General features: G+C 51.3%; 1 long non-coding RNA gene across 1 annotated transcript; it reads right to left on the bottom strand.

The window, feature by feature from the left end:
- Positions 1-19,675: 19,675 nt before the first annotated feature.
- Positions 19,676-20,456, bottom strand: LOC134126961 (uncharacterized). The gene is made up of 3 exons (XR_009955897.1): positions 20,379-20,456; positions 20,160-20,236; positions 19,676-19,957 (listed from the first exon to the last, which is right to left on the bottom strand). It is a non-coding gene; the product is annotated as an uncharacterized LOC134126961 (long non-coding RNA).
- Between the last annotated feature and the right edge of the window lie 1,760 nt (positions 20,457-22,216).

Raw genomic sequence — 22,216 nt, 5'->3', positions numbered from 1 at the left:
GTTGTGTTTCCGTGGTGACGGATGAGGACGGTCCATCTCACCGGGTGTAACTGATATTCACTCCGGCGATGGATCCCGCAGTCAGCCCGACTGTTCCCACGGGGGCCGCAGTTCCCACGTAGTGTGTCTGCGCGTGTCCAGCTTGAAGCACATTAAGCCATAGTCATGGACATCAAGTCTGCTTCTCCTCGAGCACACCTCCGCGTCCACGCCGGCCCAGAAGCCATGACATCAAAGGGCTCCGGTGGACAACCTGGGGAGGGAGTTTTGAGGGGGAGAGGGGGGGGGGAGGGGGCGAAGGGGCTCCCACAGGATTCCCGTGGGAGAGCCGGGTCCTGCAGGTCCAGCTCCTTCTCTTCTCATCTTCTAACGGCGACTGTCATCGGCCCAGCTCCTCTGTTTCAAAGAGAAGGGCCGGCCTCGGATGAGACCCAAGTTTGAAAGAGGAGCTTAATCGCCACGGTTACTTGTGTGTTGCTACCTCCTGACCCCAAACACACACTCTCCCCCAGCTGGAAACCCATTGGACAGCCGAGGATAATAACAGCATGGATCCAGGTCTGCGTTTGAGACACATGTACCTCACCACTTCATTACCTTTTATTAAGCTGCACTAGAGACCATCTGTATATACAGAACACATATCCATCCATGTGGGAAATACACCTTTCATAGCGGATTGATTGACAGTTGGGATCCGTTTTGTTCAACTTGTACGGAGCCAGAAGTGAGGATATGGGCATGAGCTGCATTAACACGGATTACATTGGGTCGATGTCCAGAAAAACTGAGCAAAGACACCGTGAGAAAGTTTTCAGCACATTCTGCATGCAGCACGGCCGTGATTCACGAGGTGCGATGAGACTCCGCTGTTATTCACAGTCTGCTTATCACACCTGAGTCTCCCGCGGATGAATGTCTCATTTGTGCATTCAAAACTCCCCCCCCCCCCCACTGAGTGCCCGGGGGCTTTGTTTTTTCTTACCGAATTAGATATGTGGGCCACATATCAGCCAGAGAGGCTTTGGGTCAGTGTGAAACCTCACACGTTGACTATCATGGTATCACCTACGAGCCCTGGCAGCTTGTCCTATTCTTTATTCTGCGGATACTTTATGTGTTTGTTCAGACACTCTCCTGCATCCTCGGCTAATCACAGGCCGCCGACGCCCTCAGCCGCCACCGCCACCGCCACCGCCACGCTCTCTATACGTGTCAATGACAGCTGGAATGGGACCCCGTTTCAGTCCCCTGGCTCACACAATGCTCTCATTGAAAAGCGCGGGAGGTGAGGGAAGAAAAAGCGAAGGATGCCACTCCTCCTCCCAGCTGGCGTCTGCCCTGGGCGGGCGGCAGAGGGCACGCTGCCGCGTCCCGTGAAACGGCATCCATCCTGCTCCTCTCCTCAAACCCTCCTCCTCATCCCTCGCCGCATCGGCTCGGGCGGCCTAATCCGGGACCAGGCACCCCGCTGCCTCCTTTTGTGTTTTGCCGGTGCTGCGATGAAATGAGCATGGGGGGGGGGGGCAAAGTGAAGGAGGCAGCTACGGCGCTAGTTTGCTGGGGGAAGAGGAGGAGAACTTGGCGGGCGGGCCTGGTCGTGGCGCTGCATACAAACGGGGGGTGAGAACACAAGGCCCATTTGTTTGACTCCCCCATCCTCTCACCTCAGGGGGGTGTGGAGGAAATGGCAGGGGGGCAGCCATGAGAGACGGCCATTGCTTCCTCCGGGCCGCCATCAATCGCGCAGGAAGGAGACCAATGGGAAGAATCATTGAGCACGATTCAATGAAAGGAAGTCAATATGTGCGGTACGGAACGTCAAAGTGAAAAGGCCCTTTGAATTATGTGAATCTACAAAACAGCATCCGCACAGTAACCCCAAAATATCAATTAAAGGTATTTCTGGGAACACTGATGGCTGACAAAGTCAAAGCTGGTTTTGTTTTCGCACAAGACATCTTCTTAGCTCGATTTCCTGTGGACTCAAAGTAGCTTACATCAGCGCAAGATCTTTCCCACGTGCAGTCTACCTGTCTCTGTCTTTTATGTCAGAAGGGAAGGTCAGATTTGTTTTCCTCATAAACCGCTGCCTGTGTTCTCTCAGTCCTGAAAGCGTGGCAGCAAACGCGGGGCCCTCCAATGGTCGTCTGCTGTTCGGATCACACGTCTGTGCTCGCAGTCAAAAGGTCCGGTTCGCGGGAGACAGGGTTTTCCATGGCACAGGTACACCGAAGGAGCTGTAAGTAGTTGGGATGACTGCTTTATGGCTGCTCCAGTTGCGGCGGGCCGTCCTACAGGGAGCTGTTGTGGTTGAATGATAAAGCAGCCTAACATGTCTGGAAGAAGATTGGGTGATGGTCAGATGGGACTCTTTTCTAGTCACGCATCTGTTTGCGTTTAAGTGTTTCCTGGTGTTCCTCCACCAAAGTCTTTCCATATTTGACTGTTTCCTTTCTGGATGCTACATGCTGTTGAGGGGAACGTGCACCGTGTGAGCGATAGGATTTTTGTCCTTGCAAGAAGCGAAGAGTACACGTGGTTGCATTGTTCAGGACTGGAGCTCCTTGAGTTGTTGCTTGCATGCTGAATGCTTTGACCTCCCCCCCTCTTCCCCCCTTCATGCATATCCTCCCCGCACAGCTGCAGAATACATATAGGGCTTCCCACTCGCTCCAATAGTTTCCTCTGTGCTCCTGCAGAGCTCTGACTTGTGACATGAAGGAGTTGGACCTCGTGCCTGGAGTGGATCTGGATGTGCTGCAGGTCAAGGCCAATGTCTCCGAGGGTACGTACATACATACATAGCCCAAACCGAGCTGCCAGGAGCAAATAACAGAATTATCAAGGCTGTGTTTTAAATGAAGTGTCCTTTGGGTTCGGATGTGTCGGTTAAGGGGCACCTTTTAGTGCTTCTTTTTTTTGCTGCCATTGTCTTTGATTGGCTTCAACTAACATTACTTTTACTTGGAGGGAGTTAAAAACAGACGGGACGGTGCCTTCCAAATTGAAACAACCAAACATTAATCATTAAAACATTTTAAACTTCATACTTTGTCTGCGTTTTCTTGAGATCCAAAAGTAAGAGCCATAAACCTTTGGTTGTCTTTTAGCATTTATTCACATTATTTACTGTTGCCTCTGCATGGAAAAACTATCTTTAGGATCTTTAGGATTTTTCTATTAAATTAAAAGAATACGTCACAAGTTTGCAATAGGCAAGGACTTCCTTTATCGAATGCTAACCCGTAATAATATTATCCCTCAGTCAACAGTACAATGCAGCTTTTATCTGATTAGCTTCTGAGGTTTGGGTCTAATTGAATGATGAAAGGCTGCTTTGGAATGATGCTCTCTGCTTGGCTCCGGAACGGCTCAGACATTGTTTGAAAGAACAGTGATTTTTGGAAAGGAAAATATTTCCCGATCGCAAAAGCATCTGACATTTTGAGGTTTTTTTTCCTACACATTGGAGGAGCACAAAAGGACCGCGTTGCAGTTGACCTCGACCTCCTCCCCGGCTCCTCGGCACTGCGCAGCCCGACGCCTCGCGGCGCCGTCACTCTGTGAGCGAACCGTGTTGCGATGCAGTGAGTTTAGAGGGGAAGAATGCGACAACGGAATTGGAAGTCGGCGAGTGGCGGTTGCGTTTGAGACCACAGGGGAACGCACCGGGGGACGGTCCGAGGCGGGTCACAGCGGGTTGTGGGGACGACAAAGGGTCGGGCAGCAGGTCACAGGCCAGAAACCCCGAGCTCAAAGTGCGTTTGACGGGAATCCCCGCATACTGACGAAAAGAAAATGAAAGAAAGAGAGAACAGCAAACAAAAAAGAAAGAAAAAGGCTGATGAGCCTGTGAGGATGGATCGCTGGGAGTCACATGCCTCCATTTAAGCGAGACGGAAAGAAAGGAAAGAGACAGAAGGGGGGTGGGGGGGGGAGGAAGAGGAACACGGGCTTGAGCCACTTGAGGAATGCTGCAGCAGCAGCAGCAGCAGCAGCCCTGCGTTGAGGTCACTGCGGTGTGAGTCAGGAAAGCTGCTGTTCACGTCCAGTCAGCAGCTCTCACAGCCGGCGTGTGGACGCACACGACGGGCAACAGACCCTGCCGCAGACCACATGCATGTGGCCCGAGAATCGCGCCCGGTCGCCGTGTTGTCAGCGTTTGTGGAGTAGTGTGGGGGGGGGGGGGGGGGAGAGAAGAGAGCGCGAGGCATGTGATTCTCCCCCCCCCCCCCCGCCCTGCCGGTGGGTTGATAAACACGGGCCCGTCAACAGCTGCTGGTGATGTAATGTGGAACTTCTCCTCCTCCCCCCGGCTTACTCCCTCCACTCCGCCCTGCCTTCTATTTACAAGTCTCTCCGGGTGTGGATGCGGACGTCCAGCAGCGGCTGGGCACGGGCGGCGTGTGGCTTCTTCCCCTCCCCTCCTCTCCTCTCCGCGCCGCGCGGGGTGATTTACGGCGCCGTGTTTTCAGCTGCCCTCAAAGGACATTCCGCACCGTCGGGACACCTCTGAGGGGTCCGGGAACACCGTCTGGAGTGCAGAGGGATCAGAGTGAGTCCCGCTTGTTTATGTCTTGTGATCTTACGAGAGGCCCGAACTGTTCAAGACAGGGTGTAGAGTTCGACAGGCATTGTTTTAAATGACGATTGGATATGTTTTGCGGCCTTTGTGGTGGATTTTTGAACTGAGACAGCTGTTTCCAGTGCACAGGAAATAGAAACACGCAGGGAGGTGAACGCACACCACGCACAGTGCTGAGTTGAGCTGTCCATCGCCCGATGTCTGCATACCAAAGTGAGAGGGGCGGGCTGCGTATTTTGACAGCGGTCGGAAAGCTCCTCGGCCCTCTCTTGGTTTGCTGCGTCACCCCCCCTCGGGATATAAATCGCTCTGGCCTGTCTGTCCACCTGCAGCGATCAGGAGAGAGTTGGGTTTCAGGGGAGGGCCCTTCGACCGGAAGCTCACTTAATTATTTTTTTTGTCTCCCCAGGATGTATATTCAAGCATCCTACGCATCTGGTGGGATAAGCACAAGGAATTGTAGGGACCCCCTGTGAACAGGATGACAACATTCCTTGTTTTTTCTTTTTTTGCCTGCTAAGTGCTGCTAAACCAGATTGAAAGCTGCTCAGAATCTGCATCATCAAAGGGAACCGAGGAAGAGATTTGACAGCAGATTGGTTTGACGTGCTGCTCTGTAAGTCATTTGTGTGTTTGTGCTATGTGAGCGAACCGGTCTTTTCTTCGTGAGCTGATTGGATGCTCTTCGGGTCGTGTTTGACAAGCTTCCTTCAACAAGTAGTTCAAGTTTCATATTGATGACGCACTCTTCAAAGAGAGCCCCGTGCAAATTATGGTTCACTTCCCAACAAAAGAAAATCCGTCGACGAGACAGAACTGGAGCATCGGGTGATGAATGGGAATGTAAGCAGAACTTTAAAAAAAAAAAAAAAAAAAGCAGAGTGAGATGTCGCTGATCTGTCTTCTTACTGCCAACGTACAACAGACGATTTGGAAAAGCCTCCCGGAGCTCCTGCTTGTCCCACAGCGGACTGTCGAAACGAGGACTCACGATTCAATCCTAGAAGATCAATCTTTACTCCCTCAGTCACATCGCTTCGGCCTTTTAAGAGCGATGGTACATTAAATACCTTTGATCAGACACAACAATTTAAATGTGCTCAGAGCTCGTCAGGGGCCCTTCATGAAAACAACTGGTTGCCCTAAAAAGGTATTTAAAAAAACCCTCCATACATTTATTTCTAAGCCTTTGACGGCTGCACTCCTCCTCATTGTGTTTGAAGGACACATGTTGTTTATTCAGCTATGTATAGGCTGTCCTTTGGAAAATAAAGACATGAGCCATGTGTATAGACACCCTCTTGTGCACACAAAGCTTCTACCTTTTACCGGTGGACAAAGGGACCAGTGCAAGTCCACCCGTCCTCCCCATAATCTGCTTTAAATGCCTGAAGGACAGCTCATGCAGTGTGACCCCTAACCGTTAAATTGACAGTGAGCCTCTCCTTTTCACACCCGTGTGATGAACACTGTTATGATCACCAGCAGCCGTGAGCGAGTGCACACTGGAAACATCCAGAAAGACATTGAGCTCAGTGATCGGTTTAGTGACAGAATAAAAACAGACCGGCGTAAAATGTGGCTTGTTGTCGGAGGCTCCCAGATCCAGTAATTCCACGCTTAGGCCGTCCCAGGGCGGTTGGTCGGGCCAACTGTACCGGGTCACATGATGCGGAGGCGGGACAAAGGCCAGCGGAGGGGCTCAACACGTCCGATCAGCGTAGACCATCTGTGCTGCTGGAATACAGATGGAGCTCTCTCCCCGCACGTTAAAACCCAGCATCAGACACTGTCATTCTTCAATTTCCCCCTCGGTGAATGGAGAGTAATAGCCCCCCCCCCACTTCCACCCCTGATTTAAACGCGAGACTCAAACCTATAATCTCCCCGGTCATTCATTCTTCTCCCATGGATGAATCATTCAGAGGGAAAATGGAGAGAGAACTGAGCTGTGTACCTGGGGGGGGGGGGGGGGGGGGGGTTCTCTTTGCTGACCCCGTTTCAGGCTCCCTCTCACTCAACGCAAGCACAGGGCAGGGAGACTAAATGAATTGCATCCTGGGGCAAAAGGGGTTGCACTAATCAATGTCCAATCCCATCCGCCATCCATTTCCAGGCCCTGGCACTTCCTGGCATTGCTCTTTTTTGGGGGAGGGGGGGGGTGGCAGGGTATTGATCACTGAGGGCGGAGTCACGCATTGGCCCAGGGGCTTTTCTCTCTGAGACCTTTTTGTTTTCTGAGCACTAATTGAAAACTCATGCACGACGCACGCCAGGAACCCCTCTCTCTAAAGTATCGTCTCCAAACAGATGGCCTTTTAAACATTTACTTCAATTCATTGGCTTCACCACGTCGTAGAGTTTTATGAATAACCATGACTTTATCAATCCACAATGAAGACGTGCACGTGTGGGCCTCTCTTTCGTCGCAACTTCTACTGCCGTCCTTCCTCAATGGGAGGTTGTGTTTCAAGAGGTTCAAGCCACACAACTTCACCCACGAGGCGTCTGTGTTTGAACCTCCAGTGACTGAAGGGATTTCTTGCTCGTGGCTCGAGTCGTTTAACTCGCGCGAAAGGAGAATAAACGTGTTTGGTGAATGCCTGACCGCGTTGGGCACAGAGGGCGGCATTGTCGCTCGCTTTACAGAGCGTCGGTCCTCCCGCACAGCGGAAAAAGGCCACAGGGCGGAGCGGCAGTGTCGCTCTTCAGCGGCCCTTCACTGTACGTGTGAGGATTAGTCCGGCTTCAGGTTGTAGATGAGACTTGCCTGCAATGAACGCACAGCTGCCCGGTTCCCCTCGGCCCACAAAGGAACAGTATCAAAACCTGGGCCATGACGATCCATATTCATGGCCAATCTGGGCTTATTATCTCCATTTATCCACCAGGCTCACAGCGATCTCTCAATGGGTTTAAGTGTTATCATTAGGCTGTTATCCCCTCACATTATCCCCCCGTTGTAGTTGGGAGCTGTCTGGGGCTGTGTGACCTCAGCTGGGTCCTCCCTTGTTCCTGGAGCAGATGTTAAAAAAGGGTGTCCCCCCCCTCCCCCTTCCCACATCTCAAACAGCCTCCCCATTCTGGTTGTGCACACACACACACACACACTGTCCCACAGCGCCTCCTCCCTTCACCCTGGCATCTAATTAGGCCAACAGCACAAAGACTCCCAGATGTCAACGTCCTCCTGGGCTCCTTTGATTATATCCTTTCCGGCCCACTGGCTGGCGCGTCGACTGGGTGGACGGCCGGCTGCGGGCTGCGCGGACCATGGGCGCCGACACGTGTCACTCCGCAGAGGTCAGCGCCGAGCCGCTTCGACACGTCAGTAATGCGTGTAAATCCCAGGAAACACATGACGAAAACTCTATGGCTCCAGGATCTCTGCATGTCACACTAAGTGTAAATTCTCCTTTATAGTCACAAAGAAGACTATTCAAAATATGAATATGTCACAGTTCTGCCCACTGAACTTTGAATGGATAAGATGTAGATGCCCAGTTCTCTACATATATATTGGATAGGTTAGGAATAAATGTCTAGTTCATACAGAACCTCAAATTTAAACCCTTCAACTCCACAGCAGTACTTTGCTACCCGACGATTCCTTCAAACCCTGTGGCGCAAAGACAAAGCATCGTGTGGTTTATCTTAACTAATGCAGCCGTTTTCTGGGCATTTATCTGAATACCCTTGATGTCTGGCTTTTGATGTATTTGCTCAATCTTCATCACTTCCGATCCGTCCACTACGTCGTCTCTCGCACTTTCTTCACCCCGAGCAAAATGTTGACTGTGTTTTCTATGTCGGGCAATCAGGCACGCCGCTATCATTTATTTCAATCATTTACTCTCAATCTCTATAAGCTCCACTATCTCTGATTCCAGGGGAAGCCATGTGCTTCACTTCCTCTTCTAATCACCAGGAGAAAGGGACCAAACAGAAATGCACGATAGACCACATCTGATGCGATACAATTAGGCATTAAAGAGCCAGACCCAGGGCCGGAGTCTGATGTTCCTGTGTCGTTAACGACTGCGCATCCACATCCTCCCCCACTCATCAGGCAACTTCCCTCCCCAGCACGAAACCCTGGGCCTGTTCAGAAATGGCGCAGCGGGAGACGTAGCGTGTCGAACGCGACATCAGGTACGAATCAGGTGGGCCTGACGCTGAGGCTGCCGCGATGTGGTTCTGGTATCGGTTGGTCGTAAAAAAGCGTGACGCCAACCAGTGTCCAGCTCGTTCCGTGGGAATGCGAGTAGCGCCGCGCACACACGGCCTCTAAACCCCGCTGCGTCCATCGGCTGACCTTCGACCCCTCGTCCTGGCCAATGAGGAAATGGCGTGCTTACTCTGCGCACCACCACAGTGGCTCTGAAGCCCGGGCTCTTTGTGAAGGAGTAGTGTGCGTGAAGAGAGGTGTTTATCTTCTGCCGTGGCCTCAGTCGGACTGATTCCCAGCACTGTTTGGAGAGGCCTGGAACAACAAAAGGGCCGGAGCTCGGGGCGGGGGAGGGGGGGGGGGGGGTCGGGTGGGTCGGAGGCCAGAATTCTGATCCGGCTGGAACGTTGTGATCCCAGCGCGCCGTCAGGCCCGAGGGAAAAGCCCGCGCTTCCGCCCCCCCCCCCCCCCCCCGCGTACCGGCTCGAGTCCGAAGGCATGGCGGGAATGGGAGACACCAGACGGAAGCGCGGCCATTCGGTTACAAAAGGCGGCGGCTGCAGCCACACCGCTGCTCTCCACCTGGACTCTGACCCTCTAGGAGGTGAAAGCCTGCTTGGCAGCGGGAAACGGACGTGACGCGCTCCTTGTTGACTTTCTCCCGCTGTCCTCCGCGCCTCCCACTTCTCCCCTCCCCCCGCGGGGGCCTCCCAGGTGCACGGATCGCCGCGGGGCAGAGAGTCCACAAAGAGGCACCTGGGGAGGAGTGAGCATTCAAAAGAGGTTTTCTCCCCCCGACGGCGGCCTGCCGGTGAGTCACCCACCCCCCCCCCCCAACACACGGCTCTCTAGATGGGTCACTTAGTCAGGAAGCAGCCTTTGTGAAAGCTCTCATTTCTCCCCCTGATCTTTTGCTGTGGACTTTAATCTGCTGAAGGGAATCTTTGGGAATATTTTTACTTGCAATGTATTTGTATGGAGAAACAATCATTTGTTTAAATAGACTATAGATTGCTATAGACTACTATAGATTTTTGTTGAACATGTTGCTATCATTGCTGTGGCTTGCTGGGACTGTCTTCATACAATGCACATCGATAGAAATCCCCCCCCCCCCCCCCGTGTGTGTCGGCAGCAGGGAGGAGAAGCGGCCTCTCCTGACAGGCTTGCCGGTGATTGACAGGCTCATCATCATGCCGGGCCGCTTTCACGGGAGTGGAAACCGGTCTTGGTTCGGGGTTAAATGAAGGTGAATCCTCTTTTTAATGTCAAGTGCAGACATATATAGCGCTTGGCCGCGTTGCGTCTGCGCGACAGTGAGGAGGCTTAATTCCAGCTCAGTGCATATGGTGGAGTCACTGCACAGGAAATAGCAAATCAAGAGTCTTAAAATAGCATTTGGATGTAGGAAACGCTGAAGCCATCAAGGGCATTTGTTGCAAATGAAAAGGCGACTGTTTGTGCTGCAGTCTCTCTGTGTGTAACTAATTAGAAGGATGTTTCTCTTAAAAAGGAAAATACCCCATTAGAAACCATAAACCATGAAGTAAGCGACAGTCTAAAGCTGCCCTTCCGGGGGATTTGGTTGTTTATGGTGCCGTTTGGGGCACATGCCGCGGACTGTGAGGCTTTTAATGAAGACGACGATGTCGACATTCTATATTGACTTGACCTGGCTTTATGACTTGCTGCTGACCTTTGTTAACCCACTGCTGACATGCAGGAGAGCCTCAGTGATCTGCTTCGGTCCTACTCATGGCCTCTTTTTATCCATCCATAGTGTTTACTTTCTGTCCGCTTCCATTTAATGTGCAACGTGCAAATACGTTCTCACTGGAGCACAGAAGGCTTCTCGGGAAATGTAGAAAATTACTAAAGAAACTACACCGTCAACCCTCACCCCCAAAATAACTTCTGCAATGCTTAAAACATCAGGAATTCATCCGCCACTAAAGGAAATCCAGCCCCCAACTGTCAATCATCCCCTCAAAGCCCAACATGAGAGGGAAAGCAGAAGGAGCGGCGTGAGCGTCGGACAGCACCTTCTCCATAACGAATCCTCGGGTTCTTTAGCTCCGTGAATGAGTAACTTCAAACGGGCGGCGATGACTTGTTCTGTGCCGTTTCCTATCTGTTGGCGGGCTGTGATTCATAAAGGCTCTCCGAGCCCCCACCGCCGTCGTTAGCGCTTATCAGCCGGTGCGCTCGGGCTTTAATTGCTCTAATTAGACACACGGCAACCTGATTTACTGTGAGCGAAATCAAAGTAGGCCATCCTAGTGATACGGGTTTATGATTCAGCATGCTCACATTGCTCGACTATCCATGCGTGCACCGCGGCCCCCTCCCCAACCCCCCCACCCCCCCCCCTCACTGTTTTTCACTTTGTCCTTTTTTTCGCCTCGCTCCTCTTGTGAACTCATCGGACTTCTCTGATGTCCGTCCTCTCGCTGCCTCACTCGAGTCCGTCTCTTTGTCTTGTTTTATCTTTTTGCTCCGCTCTGCCATCACTCTGCTCCCCCCCCCCCTTAGTCGACTTGTTCTCACTCGGGGCAGCTGCAGCATAAGGGGGCCGGCTTGTTTTTTTAATAGTGGGACATGAGGAAGCCCAGAGCATTTTGATAAGGGTCCAGCACAGATCTGGTAGCACTGTGTGCATTTTTAAGTCCATGACATTGGCATGCTGGTATTGAGGGAAGTTTGTGTCCATTTTTTTTCAAGTTAAATTGACGTAGTTGCTTAGAATCTTCACATCAATCACTTCCATAACAGATTCCTTTATTGAAACCAAAGCATTTAATCATGCTGACTTAACACAGATCATCATTGTGAATGCTTTATCACAATATTTTCCAGCAAATGGTGTATTTACTCATTGTTGTCCCCGCAAACATTTCTGCGGTTAAATGAGCATTTGTTGGGACACGTGTTTGAGGCCACTGGGTTTGTCTCTGCACTCAGACTCTGGTTTTTTTTATCCCTCCAGTGCCGATGGGGGGGACGTGACGTCTTTGGCCCTGGCACAGATAAACCTACTAAGTCCTGTAAACACTCCTTTCCTGGGAGGATATGAGCCTCCTACATTTATTTTTTCAGGCATCTGAGAAAACACGAGAGGCCGTCTCTGACATTCCGTCACACAGCAGGCATGTTCCCGCTCTTCCGTCTCTGTCACCTGTGAACCGGTTCTCCGGGCCGGCCCGGAGGCGCGTCTCCTCTACGTGATGAGGGGCGCGGCCTGGGCAGATGACCCCGGCGGGATCCCGCGAGTGGCTGCCTGCTGCGTTTTGACACCAGGTTCTAGGTTACACAAAAGGAACCCCCCCCCCCGGTTTGTTGCTTCCTCAATGCGCTGTTAGGCTGGTGAACAAGAGTCTTTCCACCGGGGCAAAGACAAAGTACCATATGTCATCTGTGGATCAGGTAAAATATTTATGTCTGCTCTATTTCGGATGGATTACAAGGCCCAATCTTTTGTGAGCGTGGGGTTTGTCAGTCAGGACCTCTTGCTCACACATACATAATTCCTTGAGCCAGCATATGTTTCCTCCACGTATGCAGGCCAGGTTTCAGGGCATTTTCCTGTTTGCTCCAAAAGCTTCATTCAAATAAGTAATTGACATGTCATTGGGTTGTTTGTGTGTGTTTCTAGGTGTGTGTGTGTGTGTGTGGCCTTGCATGGTGCGGCACAGGGTCGTGTATCTCAGAGTGCGGCGGCACGTAGAGCAGCGCTCGCGCGTAACTGGGGCACCATTTTTGTTACATAACCGCCGTGTTGCTGGGTTGATTCGCTGCCTCCATTTATTTTTACCATTTTTGCTGATCGCCCCGCGGACGAGACTCGTCACGCAGGGAAGGCGCACGGTGAGCCCGATGGCCAGCCGGCTTTAACTAGGTCACGGCAGACGCTCTAAAACGTAGGGTACTAAACGTTGATGGATCGCTTCATCAGCCGAGGAGGAAGCAGCGTTCATCGACACGTTTCCCTCAGCCGACTGAAGAGATTTCCGGACATTCCGGCATCTTCTAGCGCGGGGCTTCGAGCCGTGGGAATGTACGGGATAGATTAGGCACAGAGCCTAATTTCACACCTACGTGCACCTGGCAGATTGTGGTTTTTTGGAAAGTTTTGCACAACATCAGTTCCAACCGGAGATGAAGGGCTCTTCCAAACTGGCTAACCGGCACGTCTGAAGCAGCGCGCCATCCCCTCGCCACGTGTCACTGGCTTGGCGATTGGTGGTCGCAGTGGATGTGATGAGAGCCGTGTCACGCGTCGAGAAAGCACATCTCCATGTCCTTGTCTTCTTGGCTTTGTCTTGGGTCTCTCTGAGGCAAATGTCTCATTTCCATACCACCAAAGAGCCACTGGTGCTTCTGTCTAACGTCTAATGCGTTTCCTCAAACCGCAAAGTAACACTCATCAACCAAAGGATGCCTAAACTGGCATGAGCGTGTCCTCGTCAACCTCTTCCCTGCCAACGTGCATAATGTGCAGCAGTGCAATCATGCTTAGAGATAATTGATAACAAAAGGGCAAATTGAAAACACTCTGTAGGGGAGGGTTAATAATCAAGTGCACCACATCGCTGATTAAACGCTTGCTGCATAGTTGCCAGTTGTATCGAATAAACAGCATGTGGTTGTGCTTTCCTGTTTCTCTCAGAGGTATTTGGCTTTAGCTAAATCCCCCTGGCTTTTGTCAAGCCTCCTCCTCCTATAAAGTATTTTACATGCTGATTTGCTGTTACGTCAGGCTGAGACTCGATTCAGTGCACCGTTCCCCACCGGCGAAAGTAAGACAATAACATTGTCCCAGAAACCAGCTCCGCAGCAGACAAATTGGTTTATGCTAAACGTTAGGAATGTGTGGTAAGCCAGCATGGTGTCCACTTGGCAGTGTTCGATTCCCCCCCCCCCCCCTAAAGCCCAATACAGCTGGTAGTTACAACGCAGGATGGAGACATAAAACTAAGCAGGGGAGCAGACTCCGTAGATGGGAAGCTACGCTACGCTCGGCCTTATCTGATTGGCTCCCACACCGCCAGGCAGACCAGTGGTGGGGCTCGGTATCATTACCGAGAAGCTCAAACTGATTGAGCGCAGTTATCCACCGACGACAATGCCATCCTCGGCGCGGGGGAGCTCGACTCCTGAGCCGTTCCCGGTGGTGCGGCGCGGTTCTGATTGGGCGATTTTGGGTGGGAGACGGTTACATAAAGAGATCCGCTGTACCCTCTTTTGTCCCTCGGTCTCTCGCCCTTCATTTTGAGTCTTTAAATCAAGTTCCCCGGCGGGGGGGGGGAGGGGGCGGTGTGCCGGGGGCCTCCCGCGCGGGATCTGACAGCTCCCTCGGCGCGCAGGTGACATACCACGCATACCCGGGCCGGCCGCGCCGGCAGCCCCGGGGCCCGGAGGGTGTGGGAACCCAGCAGACTGCCAGAAGACGCTTTTCCCCTGCTGTCGTCTCATGGGAACCGCTTTCCTCTCCATTACAGCGTCGGCTTTGCCCTCGAGTCCAGCCTGAAACCGGACAGGGGCGAAAGCGGCGTCCCGTTCGCTTGTGTAACCATTCGGTTTAATGATTAGCGTCGTGATGTGAGCCACTCGTCTGTTTTTCCAACCTCTAAGTAATGAGGTTTGCCAATCCCCTGTTAATACAGAGCCTGCGTTTTTTATTAGGGCAATTATCCAATATTTTAGGAATCTCTGCATCATGGTCGAAACGTTAAAATCCCTCTTTACGTTTTTGACACAACGAAAGGAGGATGTAAAGGATGTAAAGAACGGATTTGAGATTCATTTCAAGGGATAAACGCATATTTTATGCTTCAACACATTTGATGACTGCAGATTTGAATTGGCAAAGTCAATAAAATGAACTACACTGGGAATTGAACACTAATGACCGTAAGCCTTAAAAAGACCTGGTTATTTAAAAAGTGTTCCATGAATCTATTAATTTACAGACATCAGAGCTATTCATTCCCACCAACACTTAATTCCCCATTGACATCAGATGCAGGAGAGAACAATGAAGAGCTAATGTTGTGTCAGGGAGGGTCACTTGAAAAGAATACAATACTACAAAAAAAAGAAATGATGGCGTTGCAAATGGTATTTGATTTGTTCGCAGGGCTTCGTGACCCGTTTTAAACATAAAAACGTACCTTTGAATCTATGACTCACGGCTTGAGCTTGCCTGCCACGACGTGGTCCCACCTCTGGGTAATGGTGAAGCCGAGCATTGCAGCTGACCTGCTTATCCTCATCGCAGCGCGTGAACCCTCTGCTCTGCGCACACTGACGCTGGCTAAATGTGCGCTGAAATCTCTGACCCGTGTCACAAGTTGCGTGCACGGTGCGTGCCTCGCTAATGATAATGCATGGATTGCCACTGCGCTGCTTTCCTGTAGGTCGGCGTTATCTGTGGTGACTAAGGGCTTATCGCTTGTCGCTCTGTCAAAGACAAAAAATAAATAAATAAAGCTTTTGGGTCTGTTCCACACAGATCCAGGAGCCTCTTTGCGTGCGTGCGTGTGTGTGTGTGTGTCCTCCTGCTCGGGGCTTTGTCGGCTTTTATAATTGGATGTCCATTCTCCATCGTCCAATGAGACCGTCCTTTGTGGCCTGTGCAGATCAAAGTTGAAACCGCTACCACGTGCAGCCGGAGTCACATGCATTGTTCCCCATTAACCCTGTGGTGTCCACCAGAAGAGCGCGCTGCCGGGAACACAGGGTTCTTTTGAGAGGGCTAAAGTCTGCATTTTTAGAAAGTTTCTTGAGGTCAAGGAAAAGACACAGAATTTCCCAAAGATGGTAAAGGTAATAGAGGCCTGTCAGAACATCCCGACGCCTGATCCAAACCCAGGAGTCAGTTCCTGCAGGGGGTTCCGTCTGATGGGAAGTTCTTCACATGCACAAGAGGCACCGTCTTTGGACCCCATGTTGGCACTGCCTGGCGGAGGGAAGCTAACAGGAGTGGACGTGCAGATTAACAGACCAGGAGGAGGGGCTGCACCTGTCAGCGGCACAGTGAAGGCCACCTCCTCACCTTGCAGCCAAGGTGGTGCGGTGGCCTTTTTCTTCTTCACAAGTAGCCTGCTCCGGGATCACATCCTCCACCTCGTCAGGCAAACAGCCAAACCAGTCAGCGGGGATCTGAGAGAGCTTCAGAATACGAGTCGAAATTCCGCTGGGATAAAGAATGGATCACATGGCTACTTGTATGTCCAAGGTGTTGCTTGTAAAATAGAGCTATCGGTGGATTTTACATTTCACCTCAGGGCCCCGGAGCTTTTCTCCCATTTCACTGGAATGCGTGTTGGTCGGTGGTCTTGGGAGGGCCACAAACATCCCTACTAAGGGAAATATTTACATGTTTCCGCATTAGCTCTGACCACTGACTATACATACCGAAAACCACTGAAACTACCATTTGATGCATGGCTCCCCGCGAGCACTCAAAGCCTCGCTTGTTTGGCCTGGATGTTGGCTGATTGATGAGCACCGAGCGGGTGTTTGCGAGACGGTGCGGACGTGTGCTCGCATATGTTGACGTGTCAGAGCATTTTTCCAGTTAACTGCTCGCCTACCGTTTGCCGTTTGTGCGCCGGCGCGTCGTTGCCACACGTGTTGACAGACAGACAGACAGACAGGGAGAGGCCCGTGACAGCGGCAGAAAGGCCCCCCTCCCGGGGCAAATGTCCCACCAACTGGTCCGGCTCGTCTGGTGAGTCGCTACCAGGTGCTCAGGTGGAGGAGCGGGGCTTCCCGGCACCTGGTGACCTCGTTGTCACGATGTCTAACGTTGTTAGAGGTTAAAGCTAAAAAGGGGTTCGGAGGAGGTGGGGGGTATTTCTGCTCAGCACATTCTCAGAAGACATCGACGCAACTGCTTTGGAATTTCGGCTCCTTGTAATTTGTAAATAGTTTCTGACTTGACGAATGATGGGAATTATTCAGCCATTTCTACCTCTGCTTAGTCTCACGGCCTTTTCAAACAACGCTAATTCCTTTTAATTTGTTAAATTATATTTATGTTATTTCACCATTAATCTCATTGGAGCTCAAATAGACCATCTCACTTGCCGAGGGTAGATCTCTTGATGCCTTCTCTCTGAAAAACGAAGAGTCCGTAAATCACCAGCGGGTGATTAAAATCGTATATATATTATTATATAAGTGACACGTCTTCTGCTTGTACTTGTTGACTGCCGTTGGATAATTAATTTAAGTTTCGCCTGGCTCTTTGATGTGAAACAGTTAGTCACCTACAAGAATGCGTTCAGGGCAGGGCATTGATTTCACACCGAACCCAGGCGCCTGCTTGCTGGTGAGTCATAGCGGGAGAACCACCCGTCACTCAATCACAGCGATATTCAGAGCTCAATCCGCTCCGAAACGCAGCTTGTGTGGGTCCGCAGGAGCAGACTATTCATACTCGAGGTCTGCGAGATGTAGATAGTGTAGAAGTGTCCTTTGGGAGAGCTCAATCTCCAGCGAAGTGGCCCATAAGTAGAAATCGAGGCTCTGTGTGAGGGAGACGCTCTGTCTCTACTCTGCTTGTTCATCATATGTTCCTGGAAACAAATCACCAGCGAAATGTAAGATTAAGTGTCCTACTGGGACGAAGACTGGCCTCCCACTTTTATCCCCCACCGACCTTGCGTGTCCTCCCAGTGAAAAGTGTGTGTTGACCAGCACAAAGCAGCTGGATCGGGATCCTCTCTCTTCCTGCCAGAGCTCACAAGTCACGCGACGTCATCGCTGTCAAACCGAGGCTTTGCGGTCTCAGGGAGACGGGGGAAACACTCCCGAGGCTAAAGTCAAGCAGCCCTTTCATTGGCTGTTTGAAAACTCCTCTCGCCCTGCCAGCTGGCTCTGCCGAGTCTTTCTTAACATTACCTTTTGATCTCCCCGAGTGGCAGCGGCAGCAGCGGCAGCGGCACTAAAGCAGCCAGTGTTCAGGAGCCACATCGGGACTGAGTGTGAGTTTTGGACCGTAACGGGAGAAACGGCCGCTTGAATTAAACTCCTCTCTTGACTCGTGTTAAAGTTTGATGTCTTTAAAAGCGGCGCGTCGCTGGCACGCACAGCTGCTCCTGCCCAGGTGATTTAATCCGAGCTGACTTGCTGGTTAAATATTGACAAGAGCCGATGTGGGCTCGCTGAGGAGGGACGAGAACTCAGACGAGGCTTTTTCTCTGCCGGGGCTGCATCATCCCTCCAACTCGCTCGCGCTCTCTCTCTCTCTCTCTCCCACACACACACACTCTCGTGCACGCACACGCACACAGTGGCAAGCAGCAGCTTGGCGAGGCGTTTAGGGGCAGAGGAGGCGAGCGGGAAGCGGGGCGCGGGATGAGCCGGTTGGAGGGCCGCGGCGTGGCGTCGGGCTGCGGGAGGATGAGGAGCGTTCCCCTGCTGGAGCTGCTGGCGGTGAGTCCGCCGGGTTCCCTCTTCCAGCACGGCGTCCGTTCGAGCAGCCATCTGGGGCACGAGGCGGGCCGTCTGGCGCTGGAAGTAGGTCTGACGGGGCGATAATTAGGCTAACATCCTGCCCTCCGGTCCCGCCAAATCCACAGCCACCTCCAGCGCCAGTGGCCCAGACGGGAGACAGGAACTGCCCAGGGGGGAGAGGTGCAGGCCGGGGGAGGGAGGGAAAGTTAAATTGCATCAGGAAGTGAGTGAAGTGCAAGTTTGTATAGGCAGGCAATATGTAACCCTTTTGTGTGTCGCTAGGGTGTTGTGGTAAAACAAAGAGTTGGCCATTTTTGATTGATTGAAGTGGAATAAGATAATGTGAGGGTTTGCTGCTTTGCTTTTCTGTATTTCTGACTGTTGGTTTAAGGCATTAAGCGCATTTCACAGACTTAAAGATAACTTATCTAATAAAAACAACAATGTCGAGAGGAATTCATAGGAATCGCTGTTCAGAGCCCAGGCTTCCCTTTTGGGACTGCCGCGGTGTGTGTCCGTGCTTGTTAAGTGTGAAGGAATGTGGGACCTCTTGTGCGGTGGATGCGGAGTAATCTCTCCATGTTCCATATGTAGGTCAGTAGCTGACAAGCGGGGGCAACCGCCACTAATTACACGCGGCGCGTTGTTTCACGTTGGCCCGCACATCTCCAGACGAATCGGAATCAGAAGACCCGCCATCTGCACATACGTTTGGGATGGATGATGACATTTGACAGTTTTTTACCAGGTTGCTTAATGAGCTGTGTGCGTTTGTGTGTGTGCGTGTGTGCGTGTGTGTGTGTGTGTGTGTAGTAACAGCCAGATCTAAAAATATGCTCTGATTTGTGAGTCTTTTCTGTTTTTTGGAGCAGCTACATCTGAAACGACGTTGTACCCTAAGTGCTTCGTCTTATTGGATTGTCTCGACAACTGTGATTTGTGTCTTTTCTGGGAAAGTCGTAAAAAAGATGAAAGAAAATTGATTTTTTTTTTTTTGGGGGGGGGGGGGATCTGTGTTTTCTCTTCCTTCGCATTTAGTCTCCAACCTTTAACTGTCCTTTTTTCGCTCTTCCGTCCTCTTCTTCTGAACTCTCTCCCAGAGGTGTTTTGTGGAAATCCGGGGTGTCCCTAGCCACCCCCCACCCCCCCCCCGCCACGCACGGACACAATTATACAGACAAACGTCTCGGGCCAGCTCCGAGGCTCCCTATATCCTTTGTCTAATTACATTAACAGGAGCTGGATAGCGGCTAATGGCTCGTGGAGGAGAGGGAGAGAGAGGGGAGGGGAGCTGGAGAGGATGCATGATTGCGTTTTTCCATCTTATTTCTCTCTCTTGCTCTCCTCGTGCCCAGATAGCTCCCCGTGCTCCTGTTAGAAATCCCCCCTCCCCCCAACCACCCCAATACTTACACACACACACAGCCTTTTTCCAGCCTGGAAGATGTAGCAAAAATATTTATTTTTGGCAGTGGTGCATTGTGCAATGGATGTTGGCCCTATGGCCGATGTTCTGCACGATCCGTCCTATTTCTGTGATGTTTGTCCACACTGCGCTCAAAGCCTCAAACCAAATAAACCTTTGTCCGGGCCACAAGAGAAACTCTCCCGAGAACATTTTTTTTTATTTATTGTGAAATGAATAGCGGCGCAAATTTGGCCCTGCGAACCACTTTAAAAGTCCGGGAGGGGTTTCTCTGTATCGTCCTCGGCCTCAGCACATGCCCTTTGGACCTGACCTGTGGATAGGAAAGGAGGAGAGAGGAGGGGCCGCACCAGCCCTCATGACTCAGTCACCCGTTTTGCAAAGCAAATCTCTCTTTAAAAGGCTGTTTTTCCATGCTCGGACCCATTAGCTAATAAGTACATAATCCAAAGCATAACATGTAATTTGGGATTAGGTTCTCGTTGCAGCGTGTGTGTGTGTGTGTGCGTCTGTACCGTGCTGCAATCACTCCTCCAGAGGAAATCCCATCTGAGCTCTTTCACGCACGTTACGCAGGTCCTTGTTCTGAGCGCTGTAGCAACCAAGAGAAATCACCAAAGGGAAATCTGAGCGTTATCTCAGCGTGCAACAAATCAGGTATCAAGTAATCCATAATTAACCATGAAAACCCAATTAGTCTGATAACACCAGACCCAAAGCCGATCAGCACACACCTGCCTGCACTTGTGCTTTCTGAACATAGAAGGAAACCCGCTGGCTTTCAGTATTTCATGGTCCAAATCCTCCGTCACTGCTCAGCAAGGGAACACAAAGACGGCTGACGTGGCTGCAGTGTTAGGAGGGACCCGGGACCTCCCGACAGTCGTCAAGTGAATCGATGACCGAGTGACCTGTTTGTGCTGCCGAGCCGCATTGCAACGCAGGAAGAGTCACAGCTGCCGCACGTTTACACTAATTAGACGGTGTAACGTGTGTAAAGGTCCTTTACACACGTTACACCGGTTGTTTGCTGGTTTGTACCAAACAACAAACTGTGTCCAATGGCTTTATTCAACCATTGATGTGGTCGCTTAAAAGAGTGTTTAATACGTGTAACATCAGAAAGTAATCTAGTTTTTTACACCCTCTAAAGCCTCGGTGGGCAGTTTCCCGTTTTCCCCGTTAGCGCTTTGCATCGAGGCTACAGCAGATCAGCAGTGTGCCGGCTCACATTACTGTATGCTAATATCCCCGCCTGCAACCTGCACCACCCTCCTGCTGCTTCCCTGCTTTGGCTTCAAACACACACACACACACGCACACGCACACACACTCGCACAAGCCCCCGGGACAGTCATGGGAGGGCCATGAAAAGGAAGCCGAGATGATTAATTAACTCTGCCCTCATTTTGATACCACCTTATTGGCTTTCCAAATTCAGCATCAGAGCTTTGCATGGATTATCTACCCCACACCACCACCAGCACCATCACCACGGCCTCAACAGCCTCCACCCCACACAGACACACAGACACAGTTATATTGAGGTCATGCAGCAAACGGTGCGTTACTCAGCAGAGAGTGAGCTGTCTGCTTTGTTTGTTTGTTTTCTTTGCCCCGAAAAGGGTTTGAATTAATCGTTGAGGTTGATTTGGATTCGATGGCGTGCAGCTCAATCTTTATCACACTAAGTTGATACTCAAATGATGCGAAACTAGTTGTTTGTGTGAATCCTCATTCATGCATTCGTGTCGACTCAGGAGCCCTTTCAACGCTTGCGAGGACATTCTCAACAGCCCGCAGTGTGCTTCAATGTGTGTGTGTGTGTGTGTGTGTACTAGTGAACACCAGATGCTCCAGCTGGTTGTGGCCTGGCCCTCACCTCTGGTCCCTTGTGCTTTTTCTATTGAAGTGCAGACAGCTCTGCAGCTCTAACGGGCCGGTCCCGTCCCTGCAGGAGAGCGAGACACAATACAATAGTGCTCCTGCATCATATTGTCTGTACGCTGGGGAACGGCCTGCAGCACAGCTGTCTGCCATTCCTGTCTTTTTTTCTCGTTTTAAACTGTTTGCTATCTGTCTGTCTGCTCCTCTCTGGCCTGTTGTCTCTCTCGTATTTTGCACATGTTAGAAGTCGTCATCTCTCCACCCACCCCCCCCCAAACAAAAGATCACCTGCCTGGCTGTGTTGGTGCGTCACAGGGTGGGAGCCCTGAGGGGACGTTTGTGAATTGTGTGTCATAATGATATCATCTCCCACAATGCACCCCGTGAGATTTTACTTTAAAAGGCCGCTTTTTTTTGTTGTTGCGTGGGTTGAGTTTAATGGCTTCTCTCCCTTCTGGTCTGTGACGCTCACTGGGAGAAAATAGCTTTGATCCTGTCTGACACGTTTTAATTCAATTCCCCAGTGGTTATTGTCATCCTACGAGGCAATCCCTTCAATTCTCCGCAGTTTCCCGCGCTGGGACTCACACCCCCCGAGACATGTGCCGCGCCTCAAACGGCAGCGTGCGGCGCTGTAATAAGGTGTTGTCTGCAGGGAGCCTGATCCTCTCCGACAGGGCTAATG

The sequence above is a fragment of the Pungitius pungitius genome, chromosome 3, assembly GCF_949316345.1.
Source record: "Pungitius pungitius chromosome 3, fPunPun2.1, whole genome shotgun sequence".
In the NCBI taxonomy this organism is placed as follows: Eukaryota; Metazoa; Chordata; class Actinopteri; order Perciformes; family Gasterosteidae; genus Pungitius; species Pungitius pungitius.
Note: the sequence above shows the minus strand (reverse complement) of the source record. Positions and strands in the feature narration are given on the sequence as shown.